General features: G+C 43.4%; 1 protein-coding gene across 3 annotated transcripts in view; it reads left to right on the forward strand.

Annotated features, from left to right (window-relative positions):
- Positions 1–2,594: 2,594 nt before the first annotated feature.
- The window catches only part of hivep3b (HIVEP zinc finger 3b), a 38,442-nt gene continuing 28,620 nt past the window's right edge, over positions 2,595–12,416 (forward strand). For 2 of the 3 annotated variants that reach the window (XM_029450701.1, XM_029450700.1), the window contains exon 1: positions 2,596–2,829. The gene's annotated coding sequence lies outside the window, so the exon portion shown is untranslated. Of the gene's footprint in view, positions 2,830–12,416 lie in introns of all 3 variants that reach the window. The other variant, XM_029450702.1, reaches the window with a different exon arrangement.

Here is a 12,416-nt window from a genome sequence, read left to right on the forward strand (position 1 = left end):
TGTTGTAAACTTACCTTTTTCATTTTCTCTGTCAGTGATTTAATAAAATATAGTATAAAAGTATCAGACTGAGTTTCATGAGACTAAAGAACTCTTTGCACTATACTCTTCCATTAGTCCCATCTGCAATTTAATAGCCTCTGCACACAGCCAACAGCATTTGAGAACAAATTAGCTAAGTGTCATAAATCACATTTTATTTCCCCTGTTATCAGCTGTACTAATGTAAACTCGTTTTTTCCCCTCTTAGGCTAGATTTAAGACACTCTCCGTCTTTGGCCATTGGCTCCGGTGTCATAAATCCCACCTTCATTTCCTCCGTTATCATCAGATGCAATTTGTTGCTGTAATAAGAGATCAGAGGCTGTAATGTGCTGATTATGAACCACTTAGTGTAGCTCTGCAGCCATGCTTGGTTAGGCATCCTGGGATTTTTAATTGCAGATTGACTGAAACAATGGTTATCACTTGCAGTGTTATCCCTGACCTTAATCTGCGCTTCCCTTTTTCCCACATTAGCCTGGAAATGTCAGGGTTTAGCTGCATTTTGCATTCTTAGTCAAGAATAAGGTCAGTGAAAGACACAGATCATTACACTGTTTACATTTTTACTATTACAATAAATGAAGCTTGAATAGTACAGCTGTTCCTGATGTTAATTTGGATAAGCATTGTTATGTGAGAGGATTGTGCATCCCTGACCACCTCTTTGACAGAATGACTGGAAATGCCTGTCTGAGGTGTAATTGGGTTTTAAGAGTGGGATCCAGGCCCATTAAATTATGTGCTGCATGCCGGGGAGCTAATTGAATTTGAGCCCTGCTGGCATACTGCATGTGCGCTGGAAACATTTACCCAACATTAAACCCCAATTAGGCTTTGCAGGATGGGAAACTTGTTGCTGGATGAAGGGAAGTGAAGATGCTGATGCCTGTCAGACTCATTGTGTAGTTTCTCTTCAGGGAGTAAAATATGGGCACTAATAGATCTGCTTGTTTGTAATAAATTGTTGCATTTCCGCTAGGTTTCTCCTCATTTTGTTCGATTGCTTCCATTCTCTGGCCGCAGTGCAATGCAATTATTAAGCTGGAAGTCTAAAAGTCTGAAAGTCTGAGTGTGTTCATGTGTATTTAGGCTCTCCTGTGCGCATGCTCTCCTCCAGCTCAGAGGAGCAGCTAATGCAGTTATATAACAGTCAGTGCAGCCGGCGTCTGCTGTGAGCCAAATGCCAGGCCAGTCTGGTTACATAAGCCGTCAGAGTCATATTGTAGCAGTACGGAGCGCTCACACCACAGCGTGTCCCTGCACTCCTTCCACCGTCTCCTGCTCTGTCTCTCACTGTCTTTCTTCTACACATCTACCCCCCCCCTTCCTTCCCTCCCTCCCACCTTTCCTCTCCTTTCTATCTCTTTCCACTTTACTGTGGAGCTGCTCTCAACACTGAGAACAAAGAGTTAGCGTGCTGGATGCAGATGCATAGACAGCTCTGAAAATATGAGACAGGAAATCTTGCATGTAGATAGGACTTAATGTTTCTCATTCTTCAACAGTTTCTCCTCCTTCATCATGAAACACGTCATTATTGTCCTTATAGGATTTCTTTTTGAAAGCAGCTTTATTCCTCCAACCTCTGATGCCCATGGCCTTTAGAGCACCATTTGATCTCAATACATGCAGCAGTCACAGCCACTCTCTGTGGCCTTTACTGTATCTGACCTATCGGGACCTCATCGGCGTCATCCTTCAGGTATGAGGAAGTCAGATGGACAGAGTCATAAGATCAGCAAGAGATTCACTCAGAGCTGTGTGCAAACAATTTCAAAACACTGCCCGTGACCATTTAACAGTTCACACAGTCCTCCAGGGGAAGTTAATTGATTGTGGCCTCAGGTCCTGACCTCCATTATATCTTTCTTGTGTGAAATGCCATGTCAGCATCAGTTTAGTAGTGATGTACAAAAATGAACAAACACATGTACTCGGATGGTCCCATTTTCAGAGTTGGGAAATTGTACTTCTGACTTTGGTGTTTTTATGAGATTTGAGTCGCATTGTGGCTAAAACATGAACGCTTCAAAGAAGATTTGTTGTATTTACTGCTCAAAGTGCATGTACTGTAACGGAGTGTCACGGAGAAACTGAAACCCTATTTTACGAAAAGTATCAAAACTCTAAAGGTTTGATAAATGTACAAGTATGAACTCAGAGGAACCGATACTGTAAAAAGAATTGTTCTGCTCATCAAATCAATTTAGGTGAGCTATTCATTATTCGCAGGAGGGTGTGAGTGGTGGTATAATTAGTCTCTGTGAGACTGTTGCTGCAGAATGTGACAGACATTTGGAGTATACCAGCTGAGATCACAGGGTGCATGATTACCCCATTCCGTCTCCAAAACTCTGGTTTAAAGCATGAGGTGGCTAATTAGAAGTAATAGCATTAACCAGGAACTTCTGCTTCTCAACCAATGGCTGCCTCTGTCAACTCATGAATAATCACGAGGCGAGCTCGACGCGCCTGCCCACTGGTGGAGGCTGAGAGGGGGGCGTGGCCCATCGGACCTGCCGTGCGGGGCGGTGCGGAGCCGCGGAGTGTGTTACGCGTAGGGCGAGATGTTGTTTTGTTGTGGTGATCAGCTGAATGTGGCATCGCTGTCCGGTCTGACACAACAGAGGGAATCACCCCGAGCCCCTCCGGCACTCCCTCCCCACAAACGCGCGCACGGAGAGCGGCTCTATCCAGCATCGCAATCCAGGAAATGCGGACTTCTTCTGGCCCTTTCACTACGGGATAAATGGCTGCAAGCGGCCGTACTGTAGCAGCAAACTGGTAAATATTACAGCGTGATATCATTGCCTGTTTATGACTTAGTTTCCGTTGTGTTGCAGGGGTTGTCACGTTAAGGGAGCGATACGGTGTGAAGTTGAGCGCAGTATCCCACCCGTGTTTTCACAGTAATAGTGTGCCATGAAGTTGAGTTGCCTCGTTTTGTGTTATGATGACATTTGATGGGGAAAAGGCAAAGATGAGCTGCATATAGCAGATCTGTTCAGAGGGATTTTGGAGAAACTACAGTGCGTGCAGCGGTGTGGGCTGAAGTGGCGGCGGGGGTGCTGCACACACAGCTGACAGCATATGCTTCATCACGTAGGAGCGTCTGTCCTTAAAAACAAACCGGTTGACGAGAGCAACAGCGCAGACTGACACCATCAGGCTACGCACACATTTAAGATTCCGCCTGTGAACTTATTTGTAATGGACTACACCTACACTTGCCAGATTTTTAGGGAATGACATCATGCTTTTGTACTCAGTCTGTTATGTGATAGGTGGGAGAAGTTGACTAAACAGGTTTATTTTTGGCGGATGTTTAATCTGCAACTCTGCTTCATGTTTTTATTTTTTGACACACAGGGTTCACCTTTACATGCCAAGCTATAATGACAATATTGTTGTAGTATCACATTTGCATACAGTCAAAAGGAATGACTGTGTGACTGTTGCCTGACTTGTTCAATATGCTAAGTAGTTTCATTACAAGCCATGTATCTAGGCTACACATATCTACATGCCAAACAGTCACATTAGTGTTAGCCTTTATTTTTATTAGCCCTTAATTTGCTTTCAAAATAAGACATTTGCCACAAGGCAAAGTCATTGCACTTTGAGTGTTTCTAATGCCAGTGCGGCAGGATGTGAGGTAAAGGATATCACTTGAAGGGTGTTGTTCTGCAGATGAAGACCATAGTTGTTACACAGCTGTGTGCCCTAAAGCCCGGTGCTCGTAAGACATACTTAAAAAAAAAATATCAGTGAAAGTTTAGTATCTTCTCAATACTCCCCATCCAATCCAAAGGAATGTGGATGTGGGGAAAAAAACAAAAAAACAATAGCAGCAATGCTGCAGTGTCCTTCCCCTAAGTGTGGGTCCATAGTGTAACTTATAGCATAGAAATACAGTGAAGTGTCAGAACAGGGTGGTGTAGGGGGCTGAGTGGAGAGAGGCCAATATGCAATTATTTCTTATTGAATCAGCACAAAGTGGCAGCCTTACAGTACTCCACTCTGGCCTGGATCAAGACCACTTGTGGTGCTGGCTGGAGAAAGGCGCAAGCTCAGCAGGCACCCAAGGAGAGTTCTGCTCCATTTCCTTGCAAATTTCCAAGATTGTTTGACATCGTAAAGCATTTGATCGTCAACAAAAAAATCTGGGTTTTGGGGATTACTGCCATTTATGGTTTCAAAATGGATGGGGATAAAAGCTGCGAGTCAGACTTACTTTGATGTTTTTATACTATTGTAACTTGGCTGAAATGTTAGAAGGTGGCTCGTAAAGGATAATTTTTTTTATTTTTAAAGCTGGTATTGAATGTGCCATTATCTGTGTAACTGTACGACCTGTTTCATACCAGTCAACACTTTAGCAGGGTCAACTGATTATAGAAAGCTCTGGTATTCAGTATCGTAGCTGTAGACCTACGCAATGAGTTTGTTCAGGTACAATAAAAGGGAAATAAAACTCTCTGTCAGCACTAACAATGATTACTGAAGACCTCAGTCAGTTAGTCGGGTGTGTTTGTGTTTCTATATCTCTCCATGGCACAAGCAACAAGGCACATGGAAAAGGGCAGTTTTCTGCCAATTAACACAGAACCACTCAACACCTTATACAATGCATACCTACTTCCACTCACATGGCTTACCCTCTCCACTCCTCCATCTTTCACACTCTGAGTCAGCCTTGCAGGTGGCGACGTGTTGCTTTACAGTAAATGCATGAGATGCCATTGGTAGCGGGTGGTGTAGAGTTCCTGGTCAGACTTTCAGACACACCTCCGGCAGATAACAAGGTCTGATAATCACGGCCACACTGGCGCAAAGGATCAGGGGATTATGTGCAGTTTTCTTTTTCTTTTCACAAGTAAGACTGACAGTTTGAACCCTTGATGTGAAATTCTTAGGTGTTAGCACGGATGGTGTGACAAAGTGAACAGACGCGTGAGTCGGCAGTCTGTTCTGCTTCACCCACAACAGTTGGCATGACAGATTCCACAAAGTATGAAATGGCATGTATGAGCATGGTTAAAGTTTAGTTTTTTTTACGTCGGCATGCAAGAAGGATGTTATCAGTTTCCTAAAAGAAAAATACACACACACACACACACACACACACACACACACACACACACACACAGTGGCACACACATCCAGTGAAGGCTGTAAAATCCCGGTGGCTGGTGGACACAACCTTTTTATGTCCCTGCTGATGGTCATTAATTATGTACTCTGAAGCACCCGAGAAGAATAGAGCCACTGTAGTGCTGGGAGGCCGGAGTGAACCAGGAACAAGACTTTGGATACACACTTGTACAAACACACACACAAACAACGCAAAATGGAGGCCAGGAGTGCCAGTTTGGCAACTTCACGAATGCCCCACTAGCCTAATCATTTAATACAATTAGAGCTGCAACGATTAGTCGTCACGTTATGCGTGTTTACAAATTATGTCCAGCCTGGTCCATCCTAACTATTCTAATATGTATGTATGTATGTATGTATGTATGTATGTATGTATGTATGTATGTATGTATATATGTCTAGTAGTGACTTATGTGATTGTGTTTGTGATGAAATGCTTTGTAATTGTTTCCTGCAAACCAATTTCCCCACAGGGACAGATGAATATGTATCTTTGTAATGGATTAATCGATCGACAGAAAATAAATCGGCAACTATTTTGATAATTGATAAATGACTAGAGTCATATAAAGTCAGTCAGTGTGTGTATCTCTATGTGTGTGTGTGTGCGTGTGTGTGTGTGTGTGTGTGTGTGTGTGTGTGTGTGTCTGGGGGGTGCGGTCGTCTATCAGTGTCTGGCCTCGGCTCAACCTCTCGGCCTGGCCAGTGTGTTGGCTGCCCCTTCAAACGCAGATAGAATTTCCTTGTGTTTGCCAGAGAGCGACAGTCTGTACTGTATATGTGTGTTAGTGTGCCTGCCTGGCCCCGCTCCCGTGTGTGCCAGCCAGGTTATGTAATGATAAATATGTGGACGATGATGTACAGGCGGCGCAGGTTTTGACAGAGAGAGAGGGCGCACAGCAGAGAGGTTACTCATTCAAACACTCCCCTTCGTAAGAGTTAATCATTAGTTACTTCGGCACAGTTGATACTCAAGTGGAATGTCGAGGGGTTTTGCTGTTTGTAATGGCAATCCTCACTTAAAATAGGCAGCAAGTTTATTACATCACTCCGACTTTTCACAAAGCCATGTAGGCTATAATTTCTCACTCCTGCTATATTTACATGTTCTATTGTTTGCTTCTGTATATGCTATAATCTGTGTTCTTCTTGTATCAACATTGAGTGCATTTTTGAGCAGGTGTTCACTTTCCACAGTGGCCAGTGTTGTGCAATAGTGATCGTACGCTACTGCGCTGCTAACCACAGGTATGTCTGAGTGCTCGGCAAGGATCTCATTGCTGATGCTTGTGTAATGCTCGGGAGAGGCTGCTTGGGACTGCCCGGGACAAAAAGTGATAATACACGCAGTTGCTTATCAATTTTTGATATTTGAGATTTGAACCTCAGGAGGTTGGGCGTGTCTCTCTCTCTCTAGTAACGATTCTGTGTTGCCTTGAAAGATTAGCTATAGACGCACGCCCAGTGTGTTCATTGATCGGTGAAACAGGCGAGGTATCATATTTCACACCTCTTCCAAATCTCTCGCATTATCTCTCTCTCTCCGGGTCCCGTGATACCCCTCAGCTCACACACTGCATCTGCGCAGATCGCAGTCTTCAGGTGTCTTCACCACACTAATCTGCGTCGATTAACGAACACCCCCAAAGATAACTTATGGTTTATCTCTGCTTTGCTCTCCCCCAGAATGTGTTTCTCAGTAAAACTTTGGCCACCATTGCATATCCTGGTGCCATGACGATGTGTAAGATGTATATATGTGTGTGGGAGGATAAAGGAGAAGAAGAACGACTGTAAAGTATATTTAACTAGTGAATACATTTGTAACAATATATATGTCCTTATACTGGCTTCCTTTTAAAATTTCCCTCTCAGATTCCTTTCCTCTTCTCATTTCTTTCCTCTCTCCTAGTTGATTTTCCTCTCCTGTCCTCTAGTTTCCTCTCCTCTTATTTCTTTACCTCTCCTCTCTTTTTGTTTGATCTTCACTCCTCTCCTGTCCTCTGGTTTCTTCTCCTGTCTTTTCTTTCCCTCTCCTCTCATTTATTTTCCTCTCATCCTTCTCCTCCTTCTCTGGCTTCCTTTGTTTCAGCGTGTAAGGCGTCCCTGCAGTAACTACGAGTGAGGATTGGAGGGGATTTTTGCTCTGCGGGAGGGTAAGAGGGCTTTGGGAGGAAAATCCTTCCAACCCTGCCGCGGATCTGCAGAGCAAATCAAGGCAGCAGGCGATGCTCCAGCACAATCCTCCCCAGCCATGTCACTGTCACTGAAGCGCAGCAGTTAAACTAACCCCTGGACCCCCCTCCTTTAGCGGCACTCTTTAAAAGCCCTATGAAATCTGTGGAACAGCCTTCAGGAGAATCCAGATGTGTTTAGTCTCTCATGGTGCTGTCAGTCTGCGGTGTACCAAGCTCAGCCTTGAGGGATGCTCTCTTACCTGGCGTGCCTTCACGCTATGAGATGTGTTGGCTTGCGGGGAGCTCTGAGTCATGCTTCTTTTTTATATTCTGGGCCATACTCCGCTGTATGATCCCTAATGTAAAATACAAAATATCTGAAACCAGTTGTATGTGTGCTGTGTGCAGTGGCATATGTGCATTTCTTATTTACCGCATAGTCCCTGAAGGCCCGCTGTGACCTGACATTGTCAGGTAAGGTCATATAAAGAACACCTTATTTTAGATGCTGTTAATTATGCAGGAGTGTGGTCGACTGCCATCACTTGGTAAGGTCATTTGCTCTTCACCCCATTAAAGGGCACAAATTTACGGATTTTGATCTCTGTGTGTGTTTCCTCAATTTTTGTTGAGGTTTTGCGATGCTACCGACGCTGTGCTGACATCGTGTTTTAGGTTAAAACTAACTTTAAAGGCTTCAGGTTTCGCAGTTGTCTGCCATTTGATGTCACACGGCAAAAAAGTGTATATTTACACAAGACATGTTTGTGTACACTGTATGTCTCTGCATGTTTATATATATTCTGTGACTGTTTATGTGCATGATGTTTTTGCTGATGATTCCATATTGCAGCCCCTAAGCGAGGGCGTCTGTTTCACCTAATTGAAGGTCAATATTTGCATGAGCATTCCTACAGACAACTTTCCTAGCTTGGTCTAGACAGAACACAGGCTACCACTGTACTTCAATAAAATCAGAGTGCCTGTCACACTCTAGTCCAGCACTGCCAAACGTATCTCTCCACACCACGGTACATTTGATCTGTGCCAAAGCAGTGGAAAGACCTTCATAGCCGGCTATTATTCTACAAGAGATGGGAAAAACGTTTGATTTTGTAAAACCAATCAGAATCACCAAGTGTAGGCCTAAACTCTTGCTCAATACTACTGAGGTATGAACCTGAGAAACATGGCACATGCCTAATTAAATTCAGCAAACATGTGGAGATAGACTGTACTACTGTTAGTGTTAGTCTAAGACTGTGTAAGGACAAAATGGCATTTGCTTATTTAGGTGTCTGTCTGAAAACCCTAATAATCCCTGATGAGAGAGTTCATCCACCAGCCTCATAGTCAAACAAAAGGCATGACAGCAGGCAATTCATCTCAGGCAGGATCAAGCTCCACAATGCACTGAAGTAATCCTGTGTCTTGTCACACTGTCATGGTGGATTAACAGTTGAAGAGGGATGGTCAAGTGATGGTGCTGCTCAGCATGAATCTCTGTGTTGGGGAAGGTATGGATGGAAGGTAGAGAAAACAGTTTGTTTGATGTTGTAGATGTTCTGTCACACAGAGCTGCTGACACAGACTCACCTCCGCGTAATTGAGAAAATAAACCGATGATGAAGGGAAAAGAAAAAACGGGTGCCGCTCGTCACAAGGCTACATGTTTATCCTCTGCTGCCGGATGCTAAAGCCAAGGTTTTCAACACCTTTTGGGGGGAGTAATGGATGGATTGTGGTGAAGCTGAGGAAAGTGGCAGAATGAAGGCAAATATTTGAGGCTAACACATGAAAATCCTGCACAGAAGGTTCATCCATCGATCCATTTTCTATACTGTACCCTATTATTCTGTGCAGGATCTGATCCTGCAGGGTATTCCGGCACTAACAGGGCTAGAGGCGCATAACAGTAAAGTTAATTATTTGGATATTATAAATTTAGGGCTGCAATTTAGGATTATTTTCAATATTGTTTAATCTGCCGATTTATTTTCTCAATTATTTGATTTATCGGTTGTTCTATAAAATGTCAGAAAATAGTGAAAAATGTCCATCCCAGTGTCTCAAAGTCCACGTTGATGTCTTCAAATGTTGTTTGTCTCATTCTAAAACACAAATATATTCAGTTTAATATGATATAAAACACAGATGCTGAAAAAAGCATTTCTTTGCATGAAAATGTACTTTAAGGTTTAATCGACTATCAAAGTAGTTGGCGATCATTTTCCCTTTTTCGATAAATCGACTAACCATTGCAGCCTTATATACATCTTATATGAATTAGCATTTACAGCACTAACTAAGACAAAAGCGTTGCCTTTGAAATGCGTGGTGGCATATGTTTTGGGGGAAAGGACAGAGAATGCTGTAGGAAGCTTCCTCCTTCGTCGGAGGTGTTACAGTGATTTCTATTATGTAATCCTCCTGTCCTTAACAACCTCGAACAGTCAGCAGTCCCAGTGTTTGCACCCAGGTAGTTCCCCACCTCCTCCCATTTTTCCTGCTTTGCACCGTCAGCACAGTGCCAGGGGAGCAACCCCAGCTTAGTCACTGCAGACTTTGATTTTTCATCAACACTCTGCAACTCTAATATGCTTAATGGCACTGTGCACGCCCTCTGAGGACGCCCGTCTTGCCCCGATGTCAACTGATTGACAGGTTGCTGCTGGGCCAGGGAAGAGGCGAGGGGGAGGGTGAAGGAGGTTTTGGTAAGGTGGGTACATGGTGCTTCTGGTGCATCTCTGGCCCTAGGGTGTACGGCATATTTCACTCACCTGCATCCATAGGGAGACCAGGAGCTGCACGGCTGGTAGCATGTGACCAGCTTAGGAGATAGAGGGTTTAGCTCTCTTAACTTCTCTTTTTCCTTGTTCTCCTCTCTTTCGTTGTCTCACTACCAAGCTGTAGCAGCGTGTATGTAGTTATCTGAGAAGCTGATCAGGATTCTTTGAGAGTAGTCGGAGCAGCCGGCTGGGTTCCCACTCACCGCCCCTGAGTAGGGTGTCCATTACTGTGGGAGTGCCTAAATTACACAGAAGAGGGAGATCAGGAGAAACCCTAGTGAGAGTTTTTGAGAGAGAAGAGGGAGGGGAGGGGATGAAGAGTGTAGAGTGGAGAAATCAATTTGTCTCTGAGCGAAAAGAGGATGAGACACGCATACAGTACATCGTCGCAGGCGTAAAACAGAAAAGTTGCCCTTAGTGCGATTAAATGATTTCAAAATTGTCTTTATGACAAGCACTTTAACAACATTGTAAATCTTGAGTTAACTTCTTGAGCTAAATTCCATGGGAGATTTCTTTTGTCAGTGTGAAGCATACTATTTCTTTGTCAGTCTGTGAGATGGATGGTGTCTCCGGTCCTGTGAGAGCGAGATGTCCCTGTTGCTAAGCCTACAACAGTCTTTCTTTCATTGGTCATAGTTGTGTGTTTTGGATGGCATACTCTGTGGCTTCGGAGTGGCTGCAGGGATTGGAAGAGGGCAACATTTTTTACTTTTGTTGCTCAAGTCAGGCCGCAAAACTCAGAAGCTGCAGTTTGCTTTGCAGAGAGTATCAGTGTGTCATCCCATCAATCTGTGTAATGCACTGTTTATTGCTTTTCTTTGTAACTACAGTGTTATCAGATTATCCTCAGTGCAGTTTTTCATGGTGAACATTGGGTTTCATTGTATTCTGCCAAGTCTTTACTACTCTAGTCTGTGTGTCATCAAACAAGCCTGTATAAAGATTTCAAAAATGTTATCCCTCTAAAGTCAGACTATTCCTTTAGTCGGAGGGTGATTCTTGTTGTGTGTGTTTCTTTCTGTCCTCTAATATCAGTAGTTCTTTGGTTCTTTCAGTCAGTCCTCGACTTTGGGCCGGACTGAAAATATCTATTGGGCGGATAGCCATGAATTTGTCCTTCCAAATGATGAATCCTACTGACTTTGTTGAGCCCTTGACTTTTCATCTAGTGCCACCGTTAGACTGTATATAAGAAGTGGACATAGTTACCGTGACATCACCCATTGGTTTGCGGAGTACAGTTTTGAAGCCTCGAGTTTGGCAATTTGGTCGTTCGTAACCAGAAGTAACACGGGAGGGGGGGAGCAAAGTACAATTGACTGCTGAACCGTTTTAATTTTAGACTCGAATGTTACTAATAAACTTTCATGAACGGAAAACACACTGTGAGAGGGTTAAAACACTGAGCGCACCCAAACCTATCTTCCTCTAAGAGGGACCATCATTTTAATGACTTGAAACTAGTGATTGCGACCAAAACCTTACTGGGAAAGTGTTTAGTGAAGTAATAAATCAAGTGAGAAGTAGGGTCCTTTTCTCATAGACTTCAATACAATCAGACATCTGCAATCAGAGCAGTCGCGCCCTGCTGGATATTAGAGAGAATGCAAGTGTTAGGCACTTAAGCATTGCCTTCACTTTTCAGAACCGGATGTTGCCTCCTGGTGCCACCACAATGTTGACATTTTTCATATTGTGTGAAATATCTTGACCACTATGTGATGGATTGCCCTAAGATTTGCTGCAGATGACTTTTAATTTAGTGCCACCATCAGGTCAACATTTCAATGTGTCTAATACTTTATCTTTAGACCAAATATCTGAAAAACTAATGAGCTGGAATTTGTGTTGAGTGCTAATTAGCAAATGTTAGCCCACTATCAGGCTAAACTAAGATAGTGAACATGGGAAATAGTACTAGTACTAGCATTTTAATGTTGAGCCTGTTAGCATGCTAACATTAGCATTAGCTCAAATAACAACTTTGCCTGACTTGAGCCTCACAGAGCTGCTCTAAGTAGGAAAATATGACTTTATCCGTCATTGAATATTGCTACTCGTAGCATTTATTTACTTTATGTAAGCCAATATACTGCATAGCCATAGAGGTGAATTATGTGCTTGTTCTACACCATTGAATCCTTAAACTGAGAGACGGTTCAGTTGTCTGAGTGAAGGCCAGACCTGTCAGTCTTCCTTCGTACAGCCGTCATGAAATGACGTCTCTTCCAACCAAACGCCTGTT

This window comes from Cottoperca gobio, chromosome 16, assembly GCF_900634415.1.
Source record: "Cottoperca gobio chromosome 16, fCotGob3.1, whole genome shotgun sequence".
Lineage (NCBI taxonomy): Eukaryota > Metazoa > Chordata > Actinopteri > Perciformes > Bovichtidae > Cottoperca > Cottoperca gobio.